The sequence below is a fragment of the Spermophilus citellus genome (assembly GCF_964194105.1).
Source record: "Spermophilus citellus genome assembly, chromosome: 2".
In the NCBI taxonomy this organism is placed as follows: Eukaryota; Metazoa; Chordata; class Mammalia; order Rodentia; family Sciuridae; genus Spermophilus; species Spermophilus citellus.
Window position 1 is genome coordinate 157,195,818 of NC_138183.1, and position 19,018 is coordinate 157,214,835.

General features: G+C 40.6%; 1 protein-coding gene across 8 annotated transcripts in view; it reads left to right on the top strand.

Annotated features, from left to right (window-relative positions):
* Positions 1 to 19,018, top strand: part of DRD2 (dopamine receptor D2) — a 198,352-nt gene that overhangs the window by 99,443 nt on the left and 79,891 nt on the right. For all 8 annotated transcript variants that reach the window (XM_081281183.1, XM_081281190.1, XM_081281189.1 and 5 more), the window contains one exon: positions 15,056 to 15,159. The gene's annotated coding sequence lies outside the window, so the exon portion shown is untranslated. The remainder of the gene's footprint in view (positions 1 to 15,055; positions 15,160 to 19,018) is intronic.

Genomic DNA, 19,018 nt, shown 5'->3' on the forward strand with positions numbered 1-19,018 from the left:
GGTGCCTTGGAGTCCCATAGTGGATGACAGAGCCCCCCAGTTCTTGTTCTTAGGCGAAAAGTGGTTCAAGTGGTCCCCAGAACTAACGGACTTCAGGATGAAACCTCAGCCTTCTCTCTGACATTCAAGGTTTTCCCAGGCCTGGTCCCTGTGGGATTGGACACTGTCCCCTAACCCTCTCTCCCTATAACATTCTCTTGCTTCCTCCAGTAGTTCATTCATGTAGTCCCCTGTTACGCTTTAGATATGAGGTGTCCCCCAAAAGCTCATGTGTGAGACAATGCAAGAAGGCTTAGAGGTGAACTGATCATGTTATGAGAGATTTAACCAAATCAGTGCATTAATTCACAGATACAGGTTGACTGAGGGAGTGGTAGTGGTAAATGAAGGCAGGCAGAGATGGCTGGAGGAGGTGGATCACTGAGGGTGTGCCTTTTGGGTATATATTTTATGATCTAAGATTAATCTCTTTCCTTCCTGGTGCCATGTTCCCAGATGCTTTCCTCCACCACATTCTTCCACCATGATGTCCTGCCTTACTAGGGCCCTGAGGAATGGAGTCGGCCATCTATGGACTGAGACCTCTGAAACCCCGAATATCAGATAAACTTTTCCTCTCTAAAATTGTTCTTGTTAGGTCTTTTGGTCACAGCAACTAAAAAGCTGACTAAAATATCCACTTCATTGATTCCTCTTTCTTTTATGCCTTTCTGAGGCTCACTCATTGCAAAAGAGCCCATACAAGTGACAGTTCTTCCTGACCACCCCAGTGCAGAATTCCCATGCCTTCCTTTTACCCTTGGCATCCAAGGTCTTCTAACTCCAGCTCTGTCACTGTGTGTCACTTTCCCTGTTAGTCTCAGATTTCTTGTCTTTACAGGAAAGAAATCCCTCCACAGACTTTGTAAAGTTGCAATGAACTTCATCCATTCAACATTTACAAATATTTATTCTGTATTCCCTTCAAAACATACAAGACCAGGTGCAGAGGATGAAAAGATAAATAAAACACAACTTCATCCTCAAGTAGCTTGTAATCCACAAAAACACTCTAAATACTAATAAAACAATAGCTCTACATTTATGATTTCCAGGCCAAGTTTTAGGCTAAATGATTTTTATACAGACAAGTGTAGAGGAGCTTACAATACCAAGTAATAAGGTGCCTTGAAGGTGATGTCACCACCCACCTTTAAAAGGTCTGCCTTGGCTCCTTATTTAGGTTATTTGTTCCATAAACTAGAACAGAAATCACCCTTCTTTGTGGCTTCCATGATACCCTCAGCAAAGTACATCTTAATCCATGATTGTTTGTGGGTCTTCTCTCAGAACCAGGAGGACCAGAGGAAATGCTATTTAGTCAGAGGTGAAGGCCACTGGACATCTAGTCAGTAGGGTCTATTGAAGGTCATCTCATCTAGCTCCTGCGATGGCTAGGCCCAGCAGGGGAAGACCAGCTGTCCTTCCTTGAAGGGCTTCAAAGAAGTAGCATCAGAAGACCTAGACTCAGATCTTGACCCTGGAACTTCCCCACCAGTAGCCCCTGTTTCTGCCTCTGTAAACTCTAAGGAGTATCTCTGATCCCATCATCTATGGGGTCATTACAAGCATCAAAGGAGACCATAGGTTACTAGAGACCATGGGTTACTGGAGACCATGGGTTACTGGAGACCGTGGGTTACTGGAGACCGTGGGTTACTGGAGACCGTGGGTTACCTGTACCTGGTGAAGCAGAGCTGAGAGGTCACTGTCACTTGCATTTTAAAGAGAAACCTTTAGTTTATTTTTTGGGGGTATTGGATATTGAACCCAGAGGTGCTCTACCACTGAGCTATACCCCTAGCTTTTGTATTTTTAATTTTTGAGAGGGTCTAAGTTGTTGAGGTTGGCCTCCAACTTGCAATCTTCCTGCCTCAGCCTCCCAAGTAGCTGAGATTATAGGCAATACCACTACACCCAGTATAGGTTTTGAGTTTTAAAAAAAGGTTTTATTAAACCTAGTGATGCAAGTTCAGATCAAGTGTATGTGAGCAGAAGAATATGAAGCCAACTGGATGGCTGAGGCCCCATCACATGGACCTAAACAAATAGACATGAGTTGTTTATCAATCTACCACTGATTTCAGGGCAGGAGGGTGGAGAAAGGAAGGGAGAACTCAAGTTTGATTGGGTGGAAAGGGGCAGGTTAGCATATTGTCTGACCAGGGTAGGATGCCCCCTGGAGCTCAGCCAGCCTCCAGGTCACTTCACAAAAGGTCACTGCACCTACATGGAGAATTTTCCAGCTTTTAATGAGGCTACCGAGGCAGCGTGTCGGTACAGTTCAGCCTCTAATCCCCAATTAAGGTGCTGGGCCTTATCTGCATCCGGCATCTGGTTGCTGATGGCTACGGGGGTTTTTGTGTTGCTTACCCTCTTTGTCTCACTTTCCAGTACCATTTCCAGTGGGAGGAGATCTTTTCCTTAGGATCCTGAAAGGAGGAAAACTCTCCCTAAGGTGATATTCCAGTGTGTGTGTAGGGAAGCATTTCCAATCCTGCCCCACAGCCCTGTCCTCTCTGAGCCCCTCCCCTGCTCCCTACTGAATTCCTACCCCATGTCCCCTGTGACCTAGGCCATTGAAGAAACACTCTGCCAGCGCTTTACCAATGTACTATTTTTTTTAAAAAGTAATTTTTGTTTTAGTTGTAGATACTTTTATTTTATTTATTTTTATGTGGTACTGAGGATCGAACCCTGTGTTCACACATGCTAGGCAAGTGCTCTACCACTGAACTACAACAAGCCCTACAAATGTAATCTTTTGATTCTCAAAATAAGTTTTGTAGTAAGAGTGGCCATCCCCTCTGCAGCAGAGGAACAGCCTGGGGTCTTAAAAAGGCATGGTGCCCCAGCACCACACAGTGGGATGGGAGACCTCTGGGCCCCTGGGTCTGTCACCCAGATTCTCTACCACATGGGTTCCTACCTCTCTGTTGTTGTGACTTGGGCTCTTCAGCAGGTTGCTATCAAACCACTTATAATAGTAATGGTGGCTGGCATTTTTGAGCCAATGGCCCAACATTTAGTTGCTGAGAATTCAATTTTTACAAGAAAAGGGTATATCCAGGTACTATCTGGACATACTAATCTTATTTGAACAAAATAATAATCATTCCAGATACATAACTTTAATCCCTATTTTACAGATGAATAAACTGAGACATACAGAGTATAAGTTTATCTAGAGTTATATTAGTTGACATGATATGAAATTACTCCTTTTGAAGATAGAAAATGGAAAAATTCAAATTAACTTCATATGGCTTAGCCTAATTATAAGTAGCCAGGATTTGAATCCAGGCTTTTCTTAATTCTAAGATTCCTGCCTTCCCCGTTATAGCATAGACCTCCTTTTGAAGTTTTTGGAAGTTGAATGATAAAATAGGAGGGAATTGGTACCATGCAGATAGAACATGAGTGTCACCAGACTTCTCCCTCAGATGTGAAAAGGCTTTTTCCTGCTTTAGGAAGCCCTGATCTGGTAAGACTTTCCTGATCAAGGGCTATGTCTGCAGACCAGTGGTGAGAAGCAAACTGGCTGAAACTTGGGCTTCGAGCAACCATCATGACAATGTCAACCAACAAGCAGCTCCTGAGGTAGGGATGCCCAGCAATGCCTGACAGTGCAGGCTCTCACATAGTATTGTTCCCAAGATAAGGCAGGTGGGGTTAGGGACCCCTAAAGGGATTGGACTAGGGTCTTACCACATGTTGCCCCAGACTCAAAAAAAAAAAAACATACCCCCTGATCAGAGTCAGATTCCTGATAGTGAATGCACAATCTGGATTTATTCTGATTTTAAAAAGTGAACAGCTGGGTCAGCCTCACAACACCAAATATGTGTATTCATTATTTACCAGCCACTTAGAAAGTCAGTTTAGGAGGCCAAGAACATCTTTCCGTTTTAGCCCTCCTCAGTGTCACAGAACCATATGATACGGGAGCCTTTTGGGACCTCAGAGATTTTTCCTTCACTATGTGCCTCATTTTATTAGATAAAGAAACTGAGACCGAGTCTGTGCCCTGTCCAAGACTGTGTGCTCCCTGAAGGTTGGCACCAGGCCTTTTTCATTTTGTTTCATTCTAGTGTCTGGCAAAGTGTTTGACACATGGTAGGTGCTCAAAGGATGTTGAGAAAAACATAGGCAAAAAATGTTGACAAAAGAGTAAAAATAGTGGAATGTAATCTCTCCCTCTGCTCATCTTGTGGTCCTTTCTCCTAGGAATGGTGGCATCTCCATGATTATAGGAGCACCTTGCTTCAAAACAAATTTCATGTTGTTAGTGGGCAAGGACATTTCAAGTTGGAGTTTGTGGTCCAACTAACTTGAAAGCCTTCCTTCTCTGGACAGCACTCAGACCTGTATCCTCTGAACTCTCCCTTGGGCCAGTTTTCTCCATCTTGCCTGTCCATCTTGAATACCTGAAGAAGGCTAGTGTATTAGACAGGTTTCTCTAGAAAAAACAGAACCAAGAGGTTATATCTCTCCACTTGTATAAGTATAAAAAGGTGTTTCATTAGATTGGCTAATACAGTCAGAAGCTGGACAGTAATCACAGTGGCTGTCTGCAGCCTGCAGAGTCCGAGGAACCAGTAGCTGCTCAGTCCAAGTAGCTGGAAGCCAGTCAGTGGGCAGCAAGGCAGGGATGTAAAACACTGCTATCCCCAAGCCCAGGGATCTGTGAACCAGCCAATAACATGGCCTGCAGCCATTTGGGGTGGTACAGTAAGACATACATGCTTGCTAAGAACAGCAAGGGGTCCTAAACATGTCCAATATGGTAGCCCACCCCCATCCGTATGGGATGTATTCCAAGGCATCCAGTGGATGCCTGAAATTACAGATAGTACCAAAACCTATGTATGTTGTGTTTTTTTCTTATATATACATTCTATGGTTAACTTTCTCCTTTTCACTTAAAGGAAGTATATTATGGCTTCTCTTTGGCATATCTGAATTGCCAGAATCCCTGCTCTTGGGCATTGGGGCCATTATTAAGCAAAATAATGTGTCCTTGAAAGTAAGCACTATGGTACTGTGACAGTCAATCTGATAACCCAAATAACTACTGAGTGATGAGTGGGCAGGTAGAGCACACAGCATGGATATACTGGACAGAGAGATGGTTCATGTCCTGACCAGGACAGAGTGGGATGGCATGGGATTTCATCAGACTACTCAGACCAGCATGCAATTTAAAATTTATGAATTGTTTATTTCTGAAAATTTCCATTTAATAGCTCAGGCTGACCCCAGGTAACAGAAAATGGATAATGGAAAACAAAACCAAAGATAAGGTGAGATTACTGTATTATTTTCTGCAATGATGGAAATGTCCTACATGGTAGCCATTGGCTACATGTCATGCTTGAAGTATGATTAGTACAGGGAAATGAATTTTAAATTTTACTTTTTTCAATGGGTTTAAATTTTAAAAGCCACACTATTTAATAACATAATGTTATTTTATGTTGGACAGTGCTGATTTCTACTTTGGGGTAAATGGATAGGGAAGAAAAGAGAGGGAACTTGGGGCAGGATAGGAAAGGAAAGACACCAGAACAGCTCCACATAACTGAGGCAAAACCCTCCAGTCCCAGTCGTGTGAGGTGAAATACTTCATAGAGATTTTGCTTTCCCTGTGAGACCCAGGATGCCTCTTACCTGTGGCTTCTTGGGATCTTGGGTTAATACAAAAGTTCTTGTCTTCAGTGTGCCCCTCTGTCAAGACCGGAGGCTGTGACTAAATCCTGCTATGCAGAAAGGAGTACATTTTTGTTGTTGTTGTTGTTGTTGTTTTTACACAAGGCTGATATTAAAAAATAGAAGAACATCCATTCTTTCATTGCAACATTTCTCTAAACGGTTCCCACAGAGTAAACTCTAAAAGAGCAAGACTCTCCCACTGGGCTCTGCAGAGGGGCAGAGCTGGGATTGGAACTCAGAGCTATTTATCGACAAAGCTCCCAGACTCTCAGCTCTATAAAGTTGCCTCTCAAATTGGAAATCAAGATTCCCTTGGGTCAGATTCTGTTATTAACTTGCTGAGTGTTGTTGAGAAAATAATTTAATTTCTCTGTGCCTTCTCTGTAAAATGAGAGGGTTGAACAGTGCCAGAGAAGCCCAAGTTTCCTCCATTTTAAAACAGGACATTTCTAAGACATTTAAAATCACTCTACTACATGCCAATTGGAGTCAAATAGTGGAATAGCTTCTCTCTCATGGCAGCAAGCTTTTCTTTCAACCTAATTGCCCTTGCCACTAGTCTGCTTTATTTATTAATATTAACTAGTCTGCTTTATTTATTAATATTACCACTACTATTATAACAGCTAGTTTCTGCTGCTAAGCCGGGGTGACCCCCAGGAAAACCACTGTCAGCTTCAACCAGTCCTGAGCAAGCATCAGGGGTGGAAATTCACGTAGCCTGGCCCTGAAACAAATGAGGTTCACAGAGAGCACACTTGTTATTTATTTCCCTGGCCTTATCTGCCTTCCTATCCCTTCCTGATTTAACATTTTTCTGCTCTGGTTCTCTTTTCCATTTCCCTTCTTGCCTCCTCCACTCTTTCCTCCCTCTTCCTCCCTCTTCCTCCTTCTTGGCTTCCCCTCTCATCCCTCATACCCTGGTATCCACCTCTCCTCTCTCATCTCATGGCCTGTATCAACCTCCTCTCCACCCTTGCCTTCACTTACTCAAATCCTGGGAGCCCTGGTGAGTGACCAATGGACCAGGCCAGCTTTGTGGTGGGAGGAAGGGGAAGGTGAGGGCTGGAAGCACTGACTTCTATGCATTTCTCCAAATGCATGGAGAGCACCTGGCTGGGGCAGCAGTTCTGTTGCCAATAGAACACAATGAAGGCAAGAGAAACCCTCCCAGCCTAGCCATCCCCTATCTACATGTTCCACACACTGCAGTGATGACTGGGAGTTGAGGTTTAAATGGGAGAAATTACCTCCTGTTTTATATTTCACAGAGAGGTGCTGGCTCCCAGCCAAATTCAAAGAGCTTCTTCACATAGACAGAGGCAAATAAGATGGGGGGCAGTCGGAAACCTCAGCAAGGGAGCACTGGAACCTTCCACCCACATATCCAGGCTCCTCAGCCTGGATGCTTCTCTGGAAGACCTCAACTGGGGAGCTGCAGCCTAGACTGGAGATCTGTGAGTCTGCATTTCACAAGTGCTTCCATTCTCCTTCTTCCACACTTGGGGATTCAGAGAAAAGCCCTGGTTCATAGGGACTGAGCTCTGGACCCAGCACCGTGCTCACTTGCTGCCCCATTCTCCTAGGAGCCCTGCTTCCAAGTTCAGACTTAGGACTCAGTTACCTCTGGGACCAACAACCCCCTTTCTATCCTTATTTCTCTTGGACAAGGGTAACTGAGAAGCAAGAGAGAGGATGGTGATTTTGAACTGTTTTCTCTAAGTTTGTAGGGCCAGTGGTAAAATGAGACCTCCACCGGAGTTCCTAGCCAGGGCCATGCCACCACTCGCTAACCTTGTATCCTCACCCAACCTCCTTTTTCATCTGTGAAATGGGACTAGCATACCTCCTTTACTGGCGCTCTTATGAGGACTGAAGGGGATGGTAGACACTCCTTTGTCTTAGACAGCAGGAAGGTGGTTTGGATGCCTGGAAGCTGGAAGAGGGACCCAATGACCTCCTTAGGCCACTGTCTTTCTTGGGAATCAATTGAATTTATAATTTCAGGGAAACTTACATGAGTCCAAAAATGATCATGCAATTGGCTAGGGTGGGTGAGGCTTCATAGCTCATTAATTGTATGGCTGACAAAGCAACAAGGCTTCCAAGCAATTGTGAGAACTTCAAGAGAAGGTGCCAATCAGGGGCATCTCTTTAGCATCCAGAGTGAACTTCTCAGGTGTCACACATCAATTTCCAGCGGACTCCCGCTGATTTGGTTTTCACGGTGGTATGGTGTGGAAAGGCTGAGGCTGATGAGTTGGGAGCAGAAGAACAAAAGGAGCATTGTCACATTTGAGTAATGTCGACACTCAGCCAGGAACAAAGGCACTTGTTATGCAATAGACATAATGGGAAGGCCAACCCAGGGCAGCAGCTTTGAAGCAAGAGCCATGGAGTTAGAATTTTGCCAAAGGAGATAAAACCAAACTAACTTCAGCTTCCAGTCTCAGGTGATGGAAAGGAAGTGACTAAGCAGAAAGGATCTGATCAGCCTTCTAGGACAGGGTTGTTTTCAATGACCTCCCTCCACCAGGGCCCCTGTGGTCACAGACTTGAAGAAGATAGACAGGTGATGAGATTATAGGACTCTAAAGAAAAGGTGGGGTGTTCAGATACCAGTTGAGATAAAAGACTCCTATTAATCTCAAGGACCAGGGCTGACGTGGCTGTCAGAACAAGAGTCAGTGCTCATAGCCCCAGCTGACAAAAGACACCGCACCAACTCTAGTCCTGCACAGAAGCTGTCTGTCACACCCTGTCCCTGTCTCTGCAGTGTTAGTGAGACTGTAGGGTAGTGGAGGATGTGGGGACAGGATGAAGCCACTTGTTTATGATAAAGGAAGAGTTGTGAAGCCCTCTTGGGGTTGGAACATTTTTCATGGATGATGGAAAGAAAGACATCCTGTAGTTCTGTGAGCAGCAGTTTATTCAGAGAAGGGGGACTTTCCCATTTTTCACTTCTATCAAGGAGAGAGAGCTCAACACTATAGTAAAATTGCCAGGGAAATTTAGGGTAAGAGTCTCCCAACCACAAGGACTGTGAATTCTGAGCAAAAATGTTGGGAGATTTCTATTCTCTTTTTTGGGGGTACTGGGGATTGAATTCAGAAGCACTTAACCACTGAGGCACATCCGTAGGTCTCACTGAGTTGCTTAGTGCCTCACTAAATTGCTGAGGCTGGCTTGGAACTCACAATCCTCCTGCTTCAGCCTCCTGAGCTGCTGGAATTACAGGTGTGTGCCACTGAGCCTGGCCTCTATTCTTTTGAAAGAGATAGGGTGGCAAGCAGTATCAGAGGGGTTTCCAGGATCTTTTAAAAGAGGAGGTTTCCCACGGGGACTGAAATGGAATAAATTAAATTCCATGAATGTATGATGTTGCCAAAATGAACCCAATTATTAGGTGTAACTATAACACACTAATAAAGAAAAAAAAAGAGGAAGGTTTCCTTCTGTCTGGGAGGTAGGAGGAGCACATTCTGTAAATAAGGGGATGAAAAAAAAGAAGCTCCCTGATTCACGGGCTCTACAATTTTATGATCCCCCTATGTATCTCCTACTGCCTAACTTACCCAACTAGATTCAGACTATATGCTAGAGTCAGATAGCTTATCAGCCATACAGTTACCAGAGCAGATGACTCTATCTAGATACTCCCAGAACTGATCTACATGAATATGAAGGTAATTGCTTTCTGATTTTCATAAATAACATATGTGAACTTCGTGATACTGCCTCCTCTTCACACTGCTCCTATAAAACAAGCCAGCCTTCTTTCCCTCCTTCTGTCTTTGTTCTTCTATCTCTCTGTCTCTGATTTTTTCTTTCCCTCCCTTTGCCACGGCTCCCATGAAAATCAAAACCTAGGCCTGAGTCAGATATTTAAACTTGGTACGCAAATCCTGACATCTTCACTGGCACAATGCACACATGAGCCATTTGCATAAATGCATCAAGGCCATTTATTACCAGGACACTGTTGTGATGGGTTTCCTGCTATGTGAGCTGTTTAAAGACTGGATTCTTGAGCTGCATGCAAAGATAATAAAAGAAAAAGAAACAGAAGGAGGTTCTGGGCTTGTGGAACAGAGAGCCAAGAGGGCAGAAGAAAGTTTCTCCCTCTTTTATCTCCAGGGTTGGCTAAGAGATCCCCATGATACTCATGATGACAGCCACCATTGCTGTGAATGGGTAAACACACAGAGGTACTAATAATGCTGGTTGTCTCCATTGCTGAGTGCGTGCTATGAATGGGTACTTACACAATGATACTAATAGTGTCACATTTATAAATATACACCACATTTACTCTTCTTGTCACACCTCAGAGGTATATTATTCTTCCTATTTTATAAAAGACAAAGTGAGGCGTCTGTTTAGCTTCACAGAGGGTAGAGTGGCCAGAATGTCCAAATCCAGTTGTTCTGGCTCAAGAGTCTTCCTAGTCTACCTGATACTCCTTGGCCTGAGGCCCTCTAAGACCTGGGTTTTCCAAATAAATCCAAGTTTCATCACCAGTCCTAAACCCCAGTTCTGTCTCCATCCTAACTCCATTCAGCTGTTGGGGAACCAACCAACATTTATTCCCTCTGCTTGCCCTCTGGCTTTACTGTAGCCCTTCCTTGCTTCTGCCATCTGACCTTAGGGCAAGCACTTCAGGCTAGGCCTGGGTGCCCACCTCCTTCTCCTAAAGCTGGGGCACAGGAACGAGCCTGGAGAATACAGAGGAAGGAGCTGTTTCTTTCATCTTTTAAAGCTGTGTCTTTTCTAGTCCTTTATTATACTATTACAAAATAAAAATACTCTGTGATATAGATTTTGTTGAAGCACAGAATGGGACAATGGCTAAGACTGTGAATCAAACAATATAGATTGAATTTATTCAAATAACAACAATGAAGTATTTCAGAGAAGAAACATCATTTAGTCGACTCTTTTCCCATTCATGAACAGTCAAGTGGTTTCCAGGGTTTTTGTCTCACAAACAATAGAAAATCAGCAAATATATATTTATACATTGATATTTTTGTTTTTGTAAGATAGGGCATTCAAAATTGAATTTCTGAGTCAACCTGTAGAGTTGTGTGTGTGTGTGTGTGTGTGTGTGTGTGTGTGTGTTTTAAGTGCCATTGCTACTGTGCCAGTTGCTCATCTGAAGCTATTTTCTATGTTTTGGTGGAATTATCTAGTCTTGGGATTTCTAGGAATGGAGCAACTATCTGTATCTATCAGAGTTGACTTTTCTGAGTTCTAAAGGAACATTTTGTAATGCTGTATTTTCCTTCTGATTTTTCAAAAATTTCAAACATACAGCAATGTTGAGAAAATGTTCCAGCAAACACCTGGCATTAACATCTTACCGTACTTGTTTTATTACATATATGTCCATCTATCCAGACCTACAACCATCTATCATCTAATTGCCTTAGTTTCCGAGGGCTACTGTAATCCCGACTCAGGAATTTATTGTCTCAGCCCTGGAGGTGAGAAGTCCAGGATCAAGATGTTAGCAGGACTGGTTCTTTCTGAGGATATTGATTTTCTTTTTCTTTTTTTATGATTAGTTGGAATTCTAAATTAAGTTGTGGGTATTTTGAGAGAGAGAGAGAGAGAGAGAGAGAGAGAGAGAGAGAGAGAGAGAATATCTTTTTTGTAGATGGACACAACACAATGCCTTTATTTTTATGTGGTGCTGAGAATGGAACCTGGGTCCCGCCCATGCAAGGTGAGTGCTCTACCACTGAGCCACAATCCCAGGCCAAGTTGTGGGTATTTTGATGTTGAACCCATATTAATAATCCTGGAATAATCCCTGATTGGTTGTAATGGACTAGTCTTTTCATATCATCAAGTTTTTTATTTCTTACTATTGCATTTGTGGCTTTTAATCTTTCTTATAAAGATTAAAGTGAAATCAGTCACTATTTTAATATTCTGAACTGTCAGATTTTAGTAGTAAATTAGATTAGCTTTATTATTAATAAAGCAAATTAAAAAGTTTCTTACCTTTTCAATGGCTTGGGATATCTTAAAATAACATATAACATTATTTATGTTTAAATTTAGATAGAACCTGCCTGTAAACACTTCTGAACCTAGAATTGTTTTCAATCTAAAATTTCAGTAGTATTTTCAATTTCTTATATAATATATCTGTTCAGATTTCCTACCTCTTCTTAAACCAATTATGGTGATTATTCTTTGACTATAAAAAAAATCACACCAGTTTTTTTGTTGGAGTTTCAAATTTGTTGCACATAATAATATTCTTTTATCATGTATGCTGCATATATGTGATTATATCTCATTTTCTTCCTAATATTAAGAACTTTTTCTTTCTGATCAGTCTATGCAGAGCCATTCTATTTTATGAGTATTCTTCTCAAAACTGAGATTTCAGTCTTTGCTTACTCTTCTAATATTTTGTTGTTATTTTCCATTTCATTAAAAATTCATTTTTATTCTTTATCTTTCCTAAGCCCTTTTTGTTTATTTTGTTATTACACATCTAATTTTTAATTAAATACTTAGTTAATTTATTTTTATTTTAATCAATAATAAAAGGGGAAACTGAAGACTAACCATTTCTGTAGGTACAGATTTGGCTGTGATGGGTGAGTTTTGTTCTGTAGTATTGTCTCATTTATTTATAACTTAAAAGCAGTTATTATTTAAGAAAGTGAAAGTGCATCTGAAATCATGAACTCAAAAGTGGTTTTTGCTTTCAAGTAGTTGTATTGTTAGATGTTTGTCGTTATTGTTGTTTTGGAAGATGAGTGTTTTACATTGTTGGTTTTCAGATTTTGGAAGATTATAATCAGAGACTGTGACCTATTACAAGACTTTGGGGGGAATTTATTCAGTTTGCCTTCGTTCCAAGTACATGATGAATGTTTACAAATGTTCCTTTGACATAAAATTAATGCATGCTTTCTGCATATAGAGCTATTAAATCAAGTTGATTATATTATTTAAATCCTTTTTATACTTGTTACCTTTCTGTATTCAATTTGCCAGATTTTAAAAGAAATATTTAAAAATTCTAGTATTTTAGTTAAACTTTTTATAATTATAGATATTTTTAATATTTTCAGATTTGTTTACTATATTGTTTAAACAAATAACTTAATGATTATTTTTTTCTCCTTCATATATTATGGTTTTGTGATTATAATTGTCCTATTTTGTCTCAGATCTGAATTCTGCTTTGATAACTGTTCTCATTTCTGCTTTCCTTTTTGTTTTTCTTTGCCTGATAGTTCTTTTTATTTTCAATCATTTCAAATGTTTTTGTTACTGTGCTTTCTATGAGCTTATTAATGAAAATTTAATTGTATTTCTTTTTAAACTCAGTCTTAAAATATCTGCATTTTATGATAATTATTATTTTTGCAGTACTGGATTTAACCCAGAGGCCCTCTGCCATGAGCTATACCTTCCATCCTTTTTATTTTATCTTGAGACAGTCTCTTTCTAAGTTGCTGAGGCTGGCTTTGAACTTGTGATCCTCCTGCCTCAGCTTTCTAAATATGGTAGCTGTGATTACAGGCATGAACTTCCCACACCTGGTAAAATATCTATATTTTAAAAGGGAAATTAACCCACTCACATCTTGTGCATTATACACCATATCATTACTTCTAAAATATTTTACATTTCTTATTTGTTTTCTTAAAAATTTTTCATCCTTTTAAATTTTTCTCTAAATTTGCTAAAGTTTAGTAAAGACAACTGTTGCAAGTGACAGAAATCCAACCAAACAAAACTTAGCCAAACGAAGGAATTTGTGCTGCAAATAAGAAAAGTCCGAAGGTAGAGCCAGACAAAGCAGGACTCAAGTATTCATGGGGAATTTCCAGGGATGTTCTTGCAGCTGAGGTTTTCTCTCTGGTGGCAAGTTCAGAGAGAAATTCTTCCTATGAGGAACAGAGATGACTACCAGCAGTTCTGGGTTTGCACATCATCTTTTTAGCAATCCCAGGGAAAAGAAAGTGTCTTTTTATGAATAATTCCAGAAAAAACTCAACAGGAGCCTCATACTTTGTTCAGCTTTGGTTGAGTGCCCATTCCTAGACCTTTTTTTTGTCACTCTTCTGTAAAATGGGTTACTAAAGGATTAAATAAGTTAATATTTGTAAAGAATTTAGAACAGCATCTGGCACCAATAGCAAGTGATATATTTGTGTTTATGGAATAAAAAGAAAATCTAGGTGCTGTTAGTGGAAGAAGGGAGAATAAATATTGAGAAGACAAACACTGGTGCTATCTGCTATGTTTATCTTGGTTTAATTTCTGTTTCTTATTTTCACCTCATTAATTGTGATGTTTTAATATGCTTTCTGATTCTCTTGTTGATTATCTTTCCACTCCCAATAGTCATAAAGATACCAATCACTCTATTACTACATTAAAGTTCTCTTATTATTTGTTGATTCCTGCACATCTTTTCCCCTTCCCACAGGATGACCCCTGGTGGTCTTCTGCTGCCTTCTCTCCTTTCCCCACCCAGTACTGGAGATTGAGCCCAGGCCTACTCTACTACTGAACTACAACCTTTACCTTTCTTATTTTTTATTTTGAGACAGGATTTCACTAAGCTGCTCAGGGTAGCCTGGGATCCTCCTGCATCAGCCTCCTGAGTAGCTGAAATTACAGGTGCATGGCTTGCCCCTCACTGCTGACTTCTAATTGTAGTGAAACAGATGAGAAATCTGATGCTACTCTGATTCCCTTTGCATAGGTTTCTTTCCATACCATCCCAACTGGAAACTTTAAATTTTTTTTCTTTACTCTTTGAGAAGATTCAATGTTATAATTTAGGAATTTCACTAGGATATTTATGGGTCTATTTTCATCAGTCCTGCCTTGGATTTTCTGTGTACTTTCAATCTGCAAATTCAAGTCTACCTGAGCCCAGGAAAAACTTTCACCTCCATGTGTTCCCCTTTTTCTCCATCTGGATCTCCTATTCTTTACTTGTTAGGTCTCCTCCATCTTGATTTGGTCTTCCTCCAAACTGATTACCATTTTCTTTATTCATTTCATTCTGTGTCTTTGGTTCTGTTTCATGAGGTATTCCCCCCCCCCTTTTTTTTGCTTCTTCTTCTTTTTAGATCTCTAATGTGATTCTCAGTGACTATTCTGTCTCTCTGTTTATCAGTTATCTATTATCAATTAAATATTTACATGGGCTTTTGGCTTTGTTTTGAGGTTCTGAATGTCCCTTTGTGCTCAAATTGCATCTTCTTGAGAACTCTTACCACTTTTTAAAATTAATATCCTTGTATGTTTCTTCCCTCAGCTCTTCTTCAGTGAAAACCAGCTGCTCTGCTCTTCTGGCTTGGACTCCCAATAAGATCCCAGGGACACCTCAATGGATTTGAGATTCTGCTCTGCCTTCTTATGGTCTGTGTTTTCTTCATCTCTAGAGGGCAGGTTGTTAGGGTTTTATTAGTGGTATCAAGTCAACAAGTGGTTAAACAATGATTTCAGCTTACTTGACCCAGAGGCACATATTATTCCTCTGTTGAGGTTCAGTAAGGGTATTTCCCTCCTCATAGATTCATTAATAGAAGGAAGTAGATCCACTAATAGAAGGAAGTAATAATAATAAGGAAGAAGGGCTGGGGATATAGCTCAGTTGGTAGAGTGCTTGCCTCGCATGCACAAGGCCCTGGGTTTAATCCCCCAGAAACACACACACACACACACACACACACACACACACACAAGAAAGAAAAAGAAGGAGGTGGGAGAAATTTCACCAGAGTAGTCCTGGACCACCAGCAGCAGCAAGATTAGACAGATCCTCCTTTCTAGAACTACATGAGGCGGGCAGGTGCAGCCTCTCTCCAGGAATGCTCACAGCCTTCTGCTGGCTAAGCTCACCCTCACGGCTCCAAAACCCATAAGAGTTCCTGTCTTTTTCTCTCAGGACCAAGGAAATGAAAATCTGGTTCTTTGTTGCTGAAATTTTGCTCTTGCCTGGATCTAAGCAGAATAAAGCCAGTTCTCTCTTCTCACAATCCTGAGGATCACCTCAGATTTTGGATGCATCTTAACCAACTTTACAGCCTTGCTCCACCAAATAAAGAAATAAGCTTCTATTTCTATTTACCTAAGTTATTTTTATTTATTTATTTTTTATTGTTGGTTGTTCAAAACATTACATAGTTCTTGATATACAATATTTCACACTTTGATTCAAGTGGGTTATGAACTCCCATTTTTACCCCGTATACAGATTGCAGAATCACATCAGTTACACTTCCATTGATTTACATATTGACATACTCATGTCTGTTGTATTCTGCTGCCTTTCCTATCCTCAACTATCCCCCCTCCCCTCCCCTCTCCTCCCCTCTTCTCTCTCTACCCCCTCTACTGTAATTCATTCCTCCCCCTTGTATTATTTTTCCCTTTCCCCTCACTTCCTCTTGTATGTAATTTTGTATAACCCTGAGGGTCTCCTTCCATTTCCATGCAATTTCCCTTCTCTCACCCTTTCCCTGCCACCTCTCATCCTTGTTTAATGTTGGTGTTCTTCTTGTGCTCTTCTTCCCTAGTCTGTTCTTAGTTACTCTCCTTATATCAAAGAAGACATTTGGCATTTGTTTTTTAGGGCTTGGCTAGCTTCACTTAGCATAATCTGCTCTAATGCCATCCATTTCCCTCCAAATTCTATGATTTTGCCATTTTTTTAGTGCAGAGTAATACTCCATTGTGTATAAATGCCACATTTTTTTTATCCATTCGTCTATTGAAGGGCATCTAGGTTGGTTCCACAGTCTTGCTATTGTGAATTGTGCTGCTATGAACATCGATGTAGCAGTGTCCCTGTAGCATGCTCTTTTTAGGTCTTTAGGGAATAGACTGAGAAGGGGAATAGCTGGGTCAAATGGTGGGTCCATTCCCAGCTTTCCAATAAATCTCCATACTGCTTTCCAAATTGGCCGCACCAATTTGCAGTCCCACCAGCAATGTACAAGAGTACCCTTTTCCCCAAATCCTCTCTAGCACTTGTTGTTGTTGGACTTCATAATGGCTGCCAATCTTACTGGAGTGAGATGGTATCTTAGGGTGGTTTTGATTTGCATTTCTCTGACTGCTAGAGATGGTGAGCATTTTTCCATGTACTTGTTGATTGATTGTATGTCCTCCTCTGAGAAGTGTCTGTTCAGGTCCTTGGCCCATTTGTTGATTGGGTTATTTGTTATCTTATTGTCTAATTTTTTGAGTTCTTTGTATACTCTGGATATTAGGGCTCTATCTGAAGTGTGAGGAGTAAAGATTTGTTCCCATGATGTAGGCTCCCTATTTACCTCTCTTATTGTTTCTTTTGCTGAGAAAAAACTTTTTAGTTTGAGTAAGTCCCATTTGTTGATTCTAGATGTTAACTCTTGTGCTATGGGTGTCCTATTGAGGAATTTGGAGCCCGACCCCACAGTATGTAGGTCGTAGCCAACTTTTTCTTCTATCAGATGCCGTGTCTCTGATTTGATATCAAGCTCCTTGATCCATTTTGAGTTAACTTTTGTGCATGGCAAGAGAAAGGGATTCAGTTTCATTTTGTTGCATATGGATTTCCAGTTTTCCCAGCACCATTTGTTGAAGATGCTATCCTTCCTCCATTTCATGCTTTTAGCCCCTTTATCAAATATAAGAAAGTTGTAGTTTTGTGGGTTGGTTACTGTGTCCTCTATTATCAATGAGCATTGCATTTTGTCCATGGTTTTTCTACATCTACTGTGATAAAATTGTGATTTTTCTCCTTATCCTATTAGTAACGTAAATTAATTTTTCTTATGTTGAACCAGCCTTACATTTCTGTTATACTCAATTTATTCATGGTATATATCTTTCTGTAAAATTTGGAATTGATTTTTAATTTTTTGGGGAACAATTTTACATCTCTTGATAAATCAGATTTACTTATAATTTTCCGTTTAAAATTATTTGTGTCAGAATTTGGAATCAAAGTTCTGCTTAAGTTGGGAAGTATTTTCTTAGCCTTCTATTTCTCATGATTATCTGGATAAAGATTTGAATATTTATAAATTGATGGTATACCTACTAGTTAAACCATTTGGGCTTAAAGTTTTATGTGCAGAATCTTTATTTTTACTAAGTCTATTTTTTACTGCCCACAAGGAATTTATTCAACTTTCTTCCATGATTCATTTTGAATTCTATTAATGAGAACGTTTATTGCTTTATGCTTTTACTTTTATAGAGATGCTATAATGAACACATTAATTTAGAACATTTTGCAAACTTGTGTATTTACCTTTTTAATATATTTTTCTAAGATAAATTCTTATATGAAGAATTGCTGGGTTAAGAATATGAACAATTTGCTGGGTTTGGTGGCTCACACCTGTAAACTCAGCAGCTCGGGAGGTTGAGGCAGGAAGTCACGAGTTTAAAGCCAGCCTCAGCAATGGCAAAGCGCTAAGCAACTCAGTGAGACCCCGTCTCTAAAAAAAATACAAGATAGGGCTGGGGATGTGGCTCACTGGTTGAGTGCTCCTGGGTTCAATCTACAGTAACCACCCCCCAAAAAAGAATATAAACAATTTTAGTTGTCTTCACATCAGACTATTTCTTTCTTGAAGAAATAATATTGGAAAAATAGTGCCCCCCTGTATTTGTTATTTACTCTGTAACAAGTTACCTCAAAACATGGTGGCTTAAAACAATAATAAAATTCATTATCCTTATAGTTCTCATGGGTCAGGAATTTAGGAGTGGCTTAGGTGGGAGAGTTCTTTCTTCGAGTCTCTCATAGGGTAGTGATCAAAATGTCAGGCAGGGCTGTCATCATCTGAAACTTGGCTGGGGCTGGAGGATGCAGTTCCAAGGGTGCTCACTGGTATGACTGACTGGCAAGTTGGTTCTGGTAGCTTGGAGGAGCCCTCAGTTTCTGTTCAGTATGAGTTTCCTACAGGCTTTTTGAGGATCTTTGCAGCGTGATACTCAGTTTTCCATAACAAGCCATGACAGACAGACAGACACACACACACAGACACACACACACAGGGCGGGGAGAAGCAGTGATGACTTTTGAATTAGCTTTGAATCATCACTTTTGCCATATTCTGTTTATTAAAAGCAATCACCGGGCTGGGGATGTGGCTCAAGCGGTAGCGCGCTCGCCTGGCATGCGTGCCGCCTGGGTTCGATCCTCAGCACCACATACAAACAAAGATGTTGTGTCCACCGAAAACTAAAAAATAAATATTAAAAAATTCTCTCTCTCTCTCTC